Source organism: Pollicipes pollicipes, unplaced genomic scaffold, assembly GCF_011947565.3.
Source record: "Pollicipes pollicipes isolate AB1234 unplaced genomic scaffold, Ppol_2.1 Scaffold_4002;HRSCAF=4701_pilon_pilon_pilon, whole genome shotgun sequence".
In the NCBI taxonomy this organism is placed as follows: Eukaryota; Metazoa; Arthropoda; class Thecostraca; order Pollicipedomorpha; family Pollicipedidae; genus Pollicipes; species Pollicipes pollicipes.
In genome coordinates this window covers 23892613-23906431 of record NW_023596420.1, presented here as the reverse complement: position 1 = coordinate 23906431, position 13819 = coordinate 23892613, and the positions used below count along the sequence as shown (strand labels likewise).

Sequence of the window (13819 nt, the reverse complement as noted above, 5' to 3'; positions counted from 1 at the left end):
CGACGGACCTGCGTCAGTTGTAACAAGGTCACATAGTTTTACAATGCGTTGCAATCACGATCACAAGCAAATATCGCGTAATTGAGTACAAGGGTGAGAAAGTGCGCAATACAACAGGTCTGCATTACTTGTGGTGCGAAATACATAGATCAGTACTTTCTCTTTAATCCAGCGTGACACCGACACAAGACGTTTTTTATAACTGATCGCAAGATGTTCGATGTCACGTTGATGTACTGGATAGTGGAGTACATTCGGCAAATGCAAGCACCATAAATGCGTAAAAACAGCCGGGTATTTTTGACACAGCTTGACCTCCGAGGAACTAATCACCCGTTCTCCGACGTAATAATAACTGACATCACTGACGTCAAGCTCAGTGGTACTTATAAAAATATAAAGTAACATGTCCTGAAACCGTTTTGCCGGCTTTGCGAGGAATCTAGCAGACCTAGCTCTTAAGAATGAATCAAAGGTCATGACCTGCTAAAGCAAAAGGTCTTAAAGATGACAAGACTGACAAAATGTTTTAAAGTGATTGACTACAAAATCATTACGATACCTTAAATGATCAAAAACCGATAAAAGGTTCCGTGGAGCTGACAGCCCTCACCCCGTGGGGCGAGGTTAACCCTAACTATTAGATCCTTTCCACAAAAATGAACGAAATACAAGGATTTCCATTAAAGGGAATGCTCCATCTTTGAAGACATCGAAGCAAACATGAAATGTAAAGAATGAGGCTCATGTATGATTTTTTGTATATTATTGACGGGAAAAGATTGCTCTAGACAACGCAGGTTCTTCACTTAGCAATTACGCTCCTCAATACGTCATGAAAAGTTGGTATAAAGTTCGAGGTACTATCAAACTGGCTGTGCAAAATTGCCACCCTAGCACTCACTTGCAGTGCTTCAACTTCCCGACGGATCGCAGTGGCGGTGCCGGACGTGTTTGCTGAAATAAATTTCGTTAAGTGGTTTAAGTGGTCGTCTTTTGGCCCTTTGTCCCGGTCTTCCTGCATATCTGTCCGTGAGTTTACGTTGCTTACATGCATTTGCAAACCCGGCTGTGACACTATGCTTAAATTGTTCGGATTATGTCTGATTTCCGTAATAGCTAGTGACCAAGTCCGAATTCGTAGAATCAAACGAACGTAGAAACAAACGTGATTTGTGTTTGAAACTCTCCCTGCCTGTACAATTTTGCTTGAGAGCTAATCGAGGTCCGGTTTATTCGGAAACTGTTTTCACGAACGCCAGGTATGAACGACACGATGATTATATTCTACTTGGCATTGAACTCCGCATGACCAATAAGGTGGCAGTATTAGACGTTTTCATGGCGTCAGTGCGTACCTGAGTGGCCTTGAAATGGCCCTGCACAGTTTTGCGACCGTGTAGCTCAGAAACTTGAGGGTTTGGGTCTTAATAGGCGCATGGTCGTGAAATGCACGAAATTATCGTTCAGAAGGCTATTTCAGTTCAATACACCATACAAATGTGGAGCATCCCCTTTAAGTGCATCGTATGAAAAATATTATTCGCTGAACGCTTGTGGTTTCTGTAACATATATCAATGCAAATGGTTCCAGCAACGCATTCGATCGTCATTGTCGCTTACCTTTTTCGCCACAACCAATGAATGAACTGAAGATGAATAATGGCTGCCGGACGCCGGCAACATAAGCCGCGTGCGAGTTTCGTCGTTCCACTTAAAACGTTCGGCGCCTGCGACTCAGCGATCAATCGGTAACATTTTGGCGACGCAAAAATGTGGAACTGCAGCCCTTTAGGCATATTTGATGTGTAAACCGGTCAATGCATAGAATGACGAATAAGTGGGTGGTAAACGCAGTCAATGTGCATTTGGTGACGTAAATTTCGCCGCGACCCTCGCTGCAGTTTCGACGGCAGCATGCTTATTCTGTTCCGTTTGCAACTCTCCATCTGCCGACGGTTACTGGCGTAACCATGCGTCCCACCAAATTGTGTTCAGCGCATGAATTGTAGACGGTAGGTTGATTGACGCTTTGAAATTGGATCCGCGCCTCCAGACCCTCTGGCTGCCGAGATATGGTATTAAACGTGAAAAACCGTAAAACAACGGGCAAATTTTTAATCGGCGCTTCTGTGCACGTGCAATCGCACATCGGGCACGCGGTGCCCCGTTTACTTATGCTGAGACGTGACAATGCATGCTTTCCCCTGCTTACCGTGTCATGTAGTACCAGGTGTCGTCCCTGATTACAAGTTTTTCGGTCATCCCATCCGACCAAATTCTGAGATCTTCCAATTTTCCAAAATACCGCTAGGACACAAACAAGTGCAGTTGCCCCAAACCATCCCGTACCGCAGGATCGACACCTACTCCAACCGTCCGTGCTGCGCACTGCACGTCCAAATAGCACTGACCTACCAGATACTGTCCCCTTCCGCCGCCCCGCCCCTCTTCCCAGTCGTCGCGACTTGCCTCGGCGTCGCCGGCAGTGTGCCGACGCCCGGCGGCTCGGCCGGCTGAGGGCATCTGTCCCCTTCCGCCGCCCCACCCCTCTCCCCAGTCGTCGCGACTCGACTCGGCGTCACCGGCAGTGTGCCGACGCCCGGTGGCTCGGCCGGCTGAGGGCATCTGTCCCTTTCCGCCGCCCCACCCCTCTCCCCAGTCGTCGCGACTCGACTCGGCGTCACCGGCAGTGTGCCGACGCCCGGTGGCTCGGCCGGCTGAGGGCATCTGTCCCTTTCCGCCGCCCCACCCCTCTCCCCAGTCGTCGCGACTCGACTCGGCGTCACCGGCAGTGTGCCGACGCCCGGCGCTCGGCCGGCTGAGGGCATCTGTCCCTTTCCGCCGCCCCACCCCCTCTCCCCAGTCGTCACGACTCGCCTCGGCGTCACCGGCAGTGTGCCGACGCCCGGCGACTCGGCCGGCTGAGGGCATCTGTCCCCTTCCGCCGCCCCATCCCTCTCCCCAGTCGTCGCGACTCGACTCGGCGTCACCGGCAGTGTGCCGACGCCCGGCGCTCGGCCGGCTGAGGGCATCTGTCCCGGCCACCGCCTGCCGCCACGCAAACAACCGACGGTCGATGGTTCACAAAAACAGCCCGCCCCGACATCAGGTCATGTGACCCCGGCGCCACCCGCTCGGGCCCAGAGCGCCGGTCACGTGATCCTATTAGCGGCTGGTCGCGTGCTGCGGGGGCGGCCCACGCACAGCCGGACGGCAGCGATGTCGCGCTGCCGACCGCAGAATGCTGCAGAGTACAAATCAAGGACCTTTGTTCATACATGCGCATAAAGAGGCAAGACAAGGGTTACAAGCTTGTTCACCATGCACATCCACTTAATATTATTGCTGCGTCCTCCAGTTTCAGAGCTCAGTCGAGCGCTATGCCATGAAAGATCACTGCACAGACGTGACACTGTGTGATAATGACCCCTAAAGAGGATGTCATAAGGCAGTCACATTATGTGCGCCCATAATTGAATCACTTATAAACATGATAAAGTGGAAAGGCTTGATGCTGGTAGAATTGTGGTTCCCTGGGATACGCTCTAGCGCAGGGCTGAAGGTTTCACTCACAGGATGAGGCGTAGTTGTTTGATATTGCTGAACAGTTACCGTGCAGCTTTTATCGATATATGTGAAAACCGAGTACTTGCGAATTTAATTTGCTGTGTTTGACATTGCTAGTTTTGATGCTCTTTCAGTTCTGTTTAAAGTGTAGTATTGGGTCTCAGCTGTTGTACAAGTACTGTTATTGCAGCATCAGAGGAATCAAATAGTTTATTAAATCTGCTGCACAGTAGCACATCATACTCATCACAGCACGTGCTCGAAATGAACTTTTTGCGGGCGAAGCACAGCTCCGGCCTTTTAAGGGCACCTGCGCATGTCTCGGCGCTGATCTGCTGCACTGTCGCGTTGGCGGGCCTTTCCAGCCATGGGATATCCTGGAGATCACTGTGATGCATCATGCATGCATCAGTTCAAGTCTAGCCGACTCAGGTCAGGAGAATGGGCGGACCACCCGTGAACAGTCTTCGTGGGGATGACTCTTCCGCCAAAACTCTCTCCCAGCTCCCGTGACTGAGGCATTGGGTGGAGGGAGAGGGGGCACCAACATCGGCTTCTTGGAGCAGGCCAGATTTTAGCATGTTGACTTGGGAAGCGAATGCCTCTTCATCTCCAGGCCCTCCATGTCGGCGATCGAGAGGCTCTGCCTGGTTCATATTTCTGGTTTGAGCCGCGCGCTGACATGCTTGAGGATTTAGTTGTCAGTTTTGGTAGTACATCAGGCTCCTTATATAAAGCGATGTAGTGACTTCCGAGGCCTTGGCTCATCATCTGAGGAGATCTTTGGATCGTTTCATGAGTCTGGCGTGTTTTTTTTTAACCTGAATCCTTCAAAACTTGTTAACGGCTCATTGACCGTCGATCTTCCCTGCAATTTGTAATACCATGTTTCGTTGGTGGAGCTGCTGTTCTTTTATTTAAATTGTTGTTTGAAATGTGGCTGGGTTAGAATGAAAAATTTGATTAGATTCCAGGATACTTATTTGCGTGATTTTCGTACAGCATCTTGATAGCAAGTAAATTATTTAGGGTAAGGCAAAAAAGCACGCCCTTTCATCTAGTTTGTAAACAGTCAACGGGTAGGTGCGTCACTTACTACAGAAGGGTTAAATACGTCACTTTATTCAGACCATCCCAGTATGCCCGCATTTCGTCCTTCTTTTGCTCGCATTGGATCGGCTCCTTTGTACTTCTCGGCACAAATGCAAAATAAAAAAACGTTATCGGTGAGGCCTGCCGAATATGATCATGCTAGAGATGATCACGATCACTCGCGCCCGCCCGGGAGGGGGTTGACTTTCCACCCACGGTGTTTGAGCACATGTCAAAAATACACGACGCTCACAACAACACACAATTTTTATTATCTGCTCATCTATCAATTTGGCATCTTTTGAACAAATTCTTAATTTTGATCCACCACGATCGGTGACCTATCTCGTGCCAAAGAGACCAAACTTTAACAAATTTGACCACACGTAACGTCTTTTGGGCCATTTTCCATTGTTTAAACTCGCTATAGTAATAGAATATGAAAGCACCTGCAGCTTGGATAGACTCAAAGCCAGGAAATTTGTTTGCTATTGTGGTAAATAATGCAGGTTTGTACGTATTGTTGTGTCGTTTGGTGTTTTTATATGAGGAAAAGAGTACTAACGCACACGCGCAACCATCATACGACCACAGAACACGTGACCTTGCCCCAGGTCATGTCGTCGTCATAGTCATAAGGGTTTTACGACGCACCCAGTTCCTGAAGCTGTATGGCGCCGCTTGCCTCTCACCCTGGCGGGAAGGCGGACACCGCGGAGAATCGAATCCTGCACCTCCGGTCTCCCAGACGTGCAGTGGGTCCGGGTCATGGCTACCTCTATGGGTGCCTTCTGAGAAACATATGCTGAACTCGAAATGAGCCGTTTCATAATGTAATTCTGAGCGCAGGATTCGAATATCCCACTAAAAAAATACTTTCACATAATTATAATGCATAATGGGGTTATCATATGTCGCATGAGTACAAGCAAGGTCATATGAAGTCATCCAAAGTCAATGATCTATGTTGACAGCAATGGAGAGGCTAGATGAAGGAGTGCAACGTGTGTTACCACCTCCTTACCCTTGTGTCTGTGAAGCGAATAGCGTATAGCTTCGCATACCAACGCGCTTATTCCCAAATTGTTACGAATACGTTGTCAAGTGTCAAAGGGACTATGCGTAATGTACACAAAAGCTTTGCGATTTTGAGATGTAGAGCACATTATTTCCGACCACAGAAAAGCATTGCTCTGGTCATAAAGACTTCCGTCAGCACTTCAGAACTCAAGCTAGAGTTCAGTTATCCGAACGAGCCTTCTTTGATATGCCGTGACCCCTGGTGACCTCACATTTGTCCTAAGGACAACAATGTGGTGTGCAATCTCATGATTTCATGAGATCTTAACATCAGTATTTTTGTTTTTCTCGGCGTCTTGCATTTGGAGATCCCAGGGGGAAGCCCACTTCCCCTTGTCCAGGCGCAGTTGGAGATCCCAGGGGGGGGGGGGGGGAAGCCCGCTTCACTTCGTGCGGGCACAGTTTGTCTCATCTGGGGGCAGTTGTCTCAGACCCCGTCCGGGCGCGGCTGTCTCAGGCCCCGTCCGGGCGCAGTTGTCTCAGACCCCGTCCGGGCGCAGTTGTCTCAGACCCCGTCCGGGCGCAGTTGTCTCAGACCCCGTCCGGGCGCAGTTGTCTCAGACCCGTCCGGGCGCAGTTATCTTAGACCCCGTCCGGGCGCAGTTGTCTTAGACCCCGTCCGGGCGCAGTTGTCTTAGACCCCGTCCGGGAGGAGGTTAACGCGCTCGCTAGTAGCAACAGGCACTTACATTAATTAAACAAAAGCCAGTTCAGAAAGGGAACAAGACGGCGGCGTTGATACGGTGTTAGGACATCCCAGAAAATAATGTTGAGATGCTCCGCTCCCACCTTGAACACTCAGACCGCAGCTGAACACAGTTGAACTGGTGCAGAGCACCATACCGCCTGCCGGCGTCCAACACCCCCGCCAGTCACCCTCCTGGGAGCGGTGCGCCAGTTCGAGCCGTCTTTCGCAACTTGGTGTCGCCGTGAATAATTGCGTAATTTGCATATTAATGTGGCAGTCAGCGCTCGGGCTGCAGGCGCTGAGAGGTGGTTTATACAGCGGCAAACGTTTTGCAAAAGCGGGATCCCTACAGCCCTGAGAAGCACCGCGTGGTCTGGAGGGAGTTTTGGACTGAAACGAAACGACCGGGAGGATTTTATCGGAGATGAGGACGTGTGATCCGGCAGCTTTGGTGTTCTGATCTCTGTTGCTAACGATTCAGTTGATGGCGTCCATCATGGTGGTCTCCATGGAATGTGGTTGGTGGTTTTGTGCACTGGGTGCTTGGAGACAGAATCATTTTTGCACAGGTATACCACGCATTTGGTGTGCACAACCAGCTCTGTGACTATCTAGACGTGACAAGCGGTATTGACCGGTGTGTAGAGCTATTACAGGCCACTTTTGTAGCACACATGAAGGGCATACGTGTTCTTTTAAAAAGCGCTCGGGTAGGAGGTCAATCCCCTCCCCCCCCCCCCGTCCCCGAAGGATTTTGTGCAAAATGATCTCCTAACGGCGCGGCATGGCCGCGCCAAATTTCGCAATGCTGTAGCCAGTTCAATAGCGGACCTCTTGGTGTACAAAATTATTGCATCTTGTAATGCCGTTGGCCTATGGCGGGCCAAAGTCAGGTCACGGCTGTCAGCGATTGCTATGTCTACGGAACGTTGAGGATGTACATATCTGAGATAGTTTCTTACGACACAATAACTAAGTGACAAATGCCATTGACCCACGGTCAGGTATCAAGATCAGATCGGAGTCAAAACTAATCTGCAGTTTTACTGGAAAGCTTGCTGTATGGGGCAGCCTCTGGTGCCCATTTTGAATAATTTTATCAAAGGGGCGCATGATACATCTTTCATCGACTTCTTAACGTCAGAATAAGTCACTGACCTGAAATGACCCGGGTCAACAATTTGCTTTTAGGTACATAACGTCCATCGTAATCCTTGCCACTGATTAAACTGCAAAAATTAAAGCTCTCTTTTGATATTTTGGTTGCCATGACCTTGTAAAGGTCAAAGGAGGTCATTGACCTTAAATAAATACCAGTGACATTTTCCTGAGAACAGGTATCTAAGGTCACGGTGGTTGCATGATGAGGTCCGGTTCCACTTTGAATACCAATCTGGAGCTTGACATTGTTTTAACCTTATCTGAGGAGAAGGTCAAGATCTAGGAGGCTCAAAACTTGACACAAATGAGTCTACATAAACGTCAACCCACCTTATCAATTTTGCATCGCTAGCTCTGTTCATTTGTTATGTCTCAGGGACAAATTGACCCCAACCCGGACGAGGGTTATTCAACCGGTTACCAGGACGTATGTTAAAGCAGGCGGAATTGCTGTGATTTCAAGGCCGAAGAATTGGCCAACAACGTAAAGACACTTATTTAATGAACAAGTAATAAGAGCGCTTAATACAGGAACAGAGAGTACAAGTACTAAAAGCCAATGTGCCGCAAGTCATCAACTTGTTGCAAGTTGCTACAATAACAAGTTTCTTACATTATTGATATGATGCAAAAATAAACAATACTAAATGCAAAATAACTTAGTGACCGCATCACGCATTACACCTGAGATATTATCGCACAGCTGTTGGTTGCTCGTTACTGACAGGCTAAGACATTGCATGTTCAGGATGCTTGAAACAGGATGATGATACGCGCACTGTGCAGCCATGTCCATCAAGGACCGTCACTGTCATGTCCATCACGGACCGTCACCGTCATGTCCGCCATGGACCGTCACTGTCATGTCCGTCACGGGCCGCTCAGGTGATGTGTCACAGATATGCAGAAGGCATTGCTTTGAGCCGGGCAAAACAATTTTGGTACGCGGTGATGAACGAAAATCTACGAGACGCATTAGCCAATGAAGTATTGGGAGATTTTCGGGCCGAGCATCGCGGAACATTTTAAACGGAATATAATGCAGAAGGGTTTAACGTCATTCACCTAGGCAGCACTTCGGCATTTTTTGCCGTAACCGTCTCGGAGTTCAAAAGTATGTATCACTTGGAAGAATGATAGTGCGTATACCAGCGGTCAATGGCATCAACCATTTGTTAAGCTGATATCGGTAAAACAACAGCTCACGTCATTGGTGGCGATGGAAACCACCGAAATATGTTAACGTGCTCAAAGCATCGGAAATTTGTGGGTGAAAATCGCTTGATTCAAGCCCGCACAATTTGAACATCATAATATGGAGGCGACAGAGAATCACGAGGCACATATCAGTACGTGGAAGCATAATTCTGTCGCGATCTCCTGCTTTGGTAATCTCGAGTTTGGTGCGTGTTTTCAATGTAAAGGCGACAAACAATCATGAGACGAGTGTCTACGCACACGAAAGACATGCGGGATGTCTAAAGCATGAGCAGCAGCCACGTGGTAAGCGATGACGAATGCAGCTTCAACGTTTGTTGTAGACGTTGGTGTGGCTTAGGGACGCGCACGTTGCTCCTATACGTGGCCATTAACACGCTCGTTAACGCTCATGTGTGTTAGGTATCGCATAGCTTTTATCAAGCATGCTTTCAGCTTCCTCATTCAAAATATTAGCTGACGTAGAATCAAGTCAGACAATTATCTATGAGAGCAGTTGTTCATCACTAGTTTCTGCGCATTTTGCTACTGGCACTCTGGACATATGCTTCAATATGCGCTCATACCGAACTGATTCCGGGTGCATCACACGGGTACGTTTAAACAAGTGAATAATAACTGTTTAACACTGATGCACGATACGTGAAGGTTTCATAGTGCATCGCAGCTAGCACATGGTCGAAAGGTTTGCTAATTGATGATACGCGGCAATGCCATTGTTATCGTGGCCGATTCTTCTTAAACGATGACTGCAAGAAAATGACAAGCCCAATGCACAGAAGACGGAGGAAGCTTACGAAAGCCGCGTATGGCAAACGCTTGTGTGACCGACAGTAAGAGAAGAGAGAGAGAGAGGAGAGAGACGCAAGGACGAGACGAGGACGGATGCAGAGAGGAGAGAGAGAGAGAGAGAGAGATGAGAGAGAGAAAGGAGAGGACGGATGACTGAGAGAGAGAGAGATATTATATATATATATGTGCATAATTGTATATATACGTGCATATACATACATATATATATATATATATATATATATATATATATATATATATATATTTGTATACATACATGCATATACATATATATATATATATACATATAATTGTATATATACATGCATATACATATATATATATATATATATATGTGTGTATATATATATATACATATATATATATATCGTGCATTTTTTTCCTTCCTGCGTCCAATTCTTTTCACCTCCCTTTCTGTCTCTCCCTCTCTTAGACAATCTGGAACCCATCACTTAACAACCAAACCTAGGGACCCGTTTCTAGAACCCACGCACATGTCTGAATTCAGACTGAATGTAAGTATGGCATTGACCAGATGGTGTATATTGTGTGTATCTGTATCTAGCTGTACATGTTGGCTTTAAGTTCAGGAGAGAGAAGTTGATAACGGAAATGCTGCGAATTGATAAATGACGAATGATTCAAACGGGGGAAAAATATAATTGGTGCAAGTTTATGACTTGAGAAATCGTGACGGAGCATGCTAATCAAAAGACACTTTCTACCACGTAAACTGTATCACAAAAGTCGTGAGCTGATATAAATGGCATGCCATTCGCTGACTGTTGGAGGAATCTTAGTGGCCATGTTTCACACGTCGTATTCACGACGAACGACCAATAGCGGTGGTATGTGACGTGCGAGGCTACGATTGATTGCCGCATCCGGGTGTTCTTCTTTCGTACTTATTGTTGGCGCGGGATCCCCGCTTTTCGTCACCGGAACGCGCCAAAACCTGCGGACTACCACGCTTGGAGCATGATAGTTACCATCACCAGGTGGAGTCCTCATCGCATAATGTCCTCTTTTCTTGGAAGCCGCCATGCTGATGTCATACTGACCACCCCTACCTGTTGGATGCGTGGGAGACGAAGCGGTACGACGTTCCCTGAAGTGAGCACCTTGTGTCGAATCGCCACACACCAAGTACATCAGCAGCCGAAGCCAGGTCGCCCCAGTCCACATGGCGGCGCCGCGCCGCACCGCTTCCCGCCGCGGCCCTTCGAGCCGACACCGACCGGGGCCGACAGAGCCGGCCCAGCAGGCGGGGCCCGCACGCCACGCCGCACCGGACACGGTGACAGGCGCGCCGCCCGGTCCGCGGACCCAGCCGGCCTGCCGACGCGCGTCTTCTGTCGGCGCCGCGGGACCGCGCCTTCCGGAGAGCCTCGGGCGACGACCTGGGCGCCGCCGTGCGTGTGACGCGTCGCAGGCGGCGGCACCTGTGGCACTGAGGCGGCGCCACGCCGTCTGGTGCCGCGCGGCCCGCCCAACAATCAATCCGCCGTCCGGCGCCCCGCGTGCGCCGCCCATCCCAGTGGCGGCCAGCAGCGGCGCATCCCGCTCTTCAGGCAGAGGATGCAGCAGCGGGAGGACTGACGAGGGCGACGGGTGATGGAGGGCGGGCGATACAAATGTGACGGGCAGGTCGCCACAAGTGCAGCTGCCATCGGGGGACCCTCTCGTCCAGACGTAAGGTTTGGTAACGTGTGCATATGCTTGGCGTCTTTGTGTGTATCACGTGCTGAGGCTCCTGTTCAGGCATGTTTCTGATTTTAATCATATTTCCGTTCTCCGAATTTCCCCTCAATTCTCTGCCCGGCGATCCGCTTTCCTTCCCGGAAATATCGAAGCCTTTGCAATCGGTTTTGACGTACAAGGTCTGAAATGAAAACGTAGGATGAACTGGTCCTTGATTTGGATGATAGTTTTAAGAGAGATGTCCCGCATTTTGGGGCATATTTCAAATCATGCTCTGGTGAAACCTCGGGACCAGTTAGTCTATTAATAGCACTGAGTAGTGTCGCTGTAGCATCATCAAGATATAATGGGCAGATTTGTTTTAATTATTTTAGGGTCTAAATTACGCTTTCAACGTTTTGTCACGGCACTGCTCTCTTTCATCAGTGACCCAGAGTACAGCCGAAGTTCACAAGAACTGATGACGGCAAAGTCTGCTGAGGGCCGTCGTCAACTTTTATAGACTAGAGGTTCAACTTTTGGGTTGTTTTAATGTGCACATTGCTGGCCTGCATGCCTAAAAGTTGTGCATCTACTGGCACTAAACATCAGCACAAATTAACGTTTATAATTCCCACAGCGAGCGGTGAAGGTCATTTATCGAGAAACGCATTGGTTGGCATCGGTCGATGTTTGAGCCAGTGCGCCACTGTGAACAATGTGACACGTTTGATTCCTAAGGTCAATGTGCACTTCGAAACGAGAACTGCTAAATCCCATATAGGGGAGAAATCAAAGCCATACCATAAGGTTGCATTTTATTCACGTGAAAATGGCCTCACGTTTGTAGATTTTTTCCATAACTGTGCTGCAACTTTCGTAGCATTTATTGCACAAACTTTTCGGCGAATAAGTGCATTGCTAACATTACAGAACACGCACTTTGAACAAAGCAAAGCAAGCGAGAAGTATAACTTGCGAAGTGATGAGCAGAGTCCAATGGGAAATTCTCCCCAGAGAGTGGCTACATCAAAGCGATATTCTGAGCTACTGATAAGGATTTCGAGAAATCTGGTATTACCCATCAAATCGAACACATCTGATCGAATTATAAGTGAAAAGTACAAATAGATGGCAGCCTCTCTTTAAAAGAGGCAGTGGTGCCTCCAACTCTACCAGGAGGTGATCAATTTGCTTTTAAATGTTTCGCTTCAGTTGAATCAAACGTTAAAAATTTCAATTTACACGCGCTCGGGTGGGGGGTTAAATTGACCCCCTCCCAAAGTTTTTATCCAGAATGGTTTCCGAACGGCGCGGCGAGGCCGCGCCAAATTTTGCATAGCTGTAGACAACTGAATAGCAGATCGATCTGCCATCAAAAATTCAAATGTTCCCTGCAGGGTCGCTGATCTATGCAGGTCAAAGTCAGGCCATGGTTTTAGCAAAGTCAATTTCTAAGGAATCGTTCAGTCTGATGCAACTGCGGAATATTAGACGAAGCCATGCATCTCTGAGATACTTCCTCAGGCGACACAACAATTAAATGTGCAAATTAATTGACCTAAGGTCAGGTATAAAGATCAGATCAAATTCAAAACCAGCCTGTTTCATTACTCAAAGGCTTGCTGTATGGGATAGTTTCTGGTGCTCATTTCGAATGCATTGATAGCAGGAATCGCATTATGCGTCTTTCATGGATCTCTTGGAGGCCAGAATAGGTCGTTGACCTAAAATGACCCAGGTCCAATTTTTGTTTGCAAGAACGTACTGGCTAGCGTAAAACAGTCGAGTTTTGGCTTATGAATGCTCACAGGTTGTTTTTCGAAAACTTTCTTTTCTAAGCTGAAAGTAGCGTTGAACATCAGCAGCGGCACATTTCATCACTGAAGCAGCAATATGTGAATCATGATAAATTGAAGTGTCATTTACAACACAAACATTCATATTTCTCTGCCCCGCAAAATGAGTTCCCGGCAAAAATACCTGCAAATTGCCCTGTCTAATGGGACGGTGCGGGCAAGACTGGTTCAATTAAGTCAAAATGTCGACTCTAGAACGCAAAAGCCCTCTTTAACGCTTTAAACTTCCCACAAAGCGATGGGCTAAGAGATTAACAGTCGGCAACGACATTATGCGTTGTGAATTTCGCCACCGAAATCCATGCGAGTTTCAAAATCCAGGCTTAACACGCGCGCGGGCGTAAGTCAGCTCCTCCACCCCGCAACGTTTCTCAGAACAACTTCCGAACAGCGTAGGGGGGCCACGGCAAAATTTCCGCAGCTGTCAGCAATTGAATAGCGGGCCTTTTCGTATAATAGACAATATGTACCTCCTAAAGACTCTGGTGTATGGTAAGTCAGTCAGCCCGCGGCTGTCAACTAGGACAAATTCCTTTTTTATAGATATATATATATATATATATATATATATTGATATATAATATGCATTCAAAAAAGATCTAGATAATTGTTAATATGATGCGGCCAAGGGGTGTTAGACGACATCTAACATTCCTTA

The 13819-nt window shown here is 48.0% G+C and overlaps 1 protein-coding gene across 1 annotated transcript in view; it reads right to left on the bottom strand.

Annotated features, from left to right (window-relative positions):
* Nucleotides 1–10726, bottom strand: part of LOC119094260 (uncharacterized) — a 130366-nt gene extending 119640 nt beyond the window's left edge. The window contains exon 1 of the mRNA XM_037217335.1: nucleotides 10693–10726. The gene's annotated coding sequence lies outside the window, so the exon portion shown is untranslated. The remainder of the gene's footprint in view (nucleotides 1–10692) is intronic.
* Between the last annotated feature and the right edge of the window lie 3093 nt (nucleotides 10727–13819).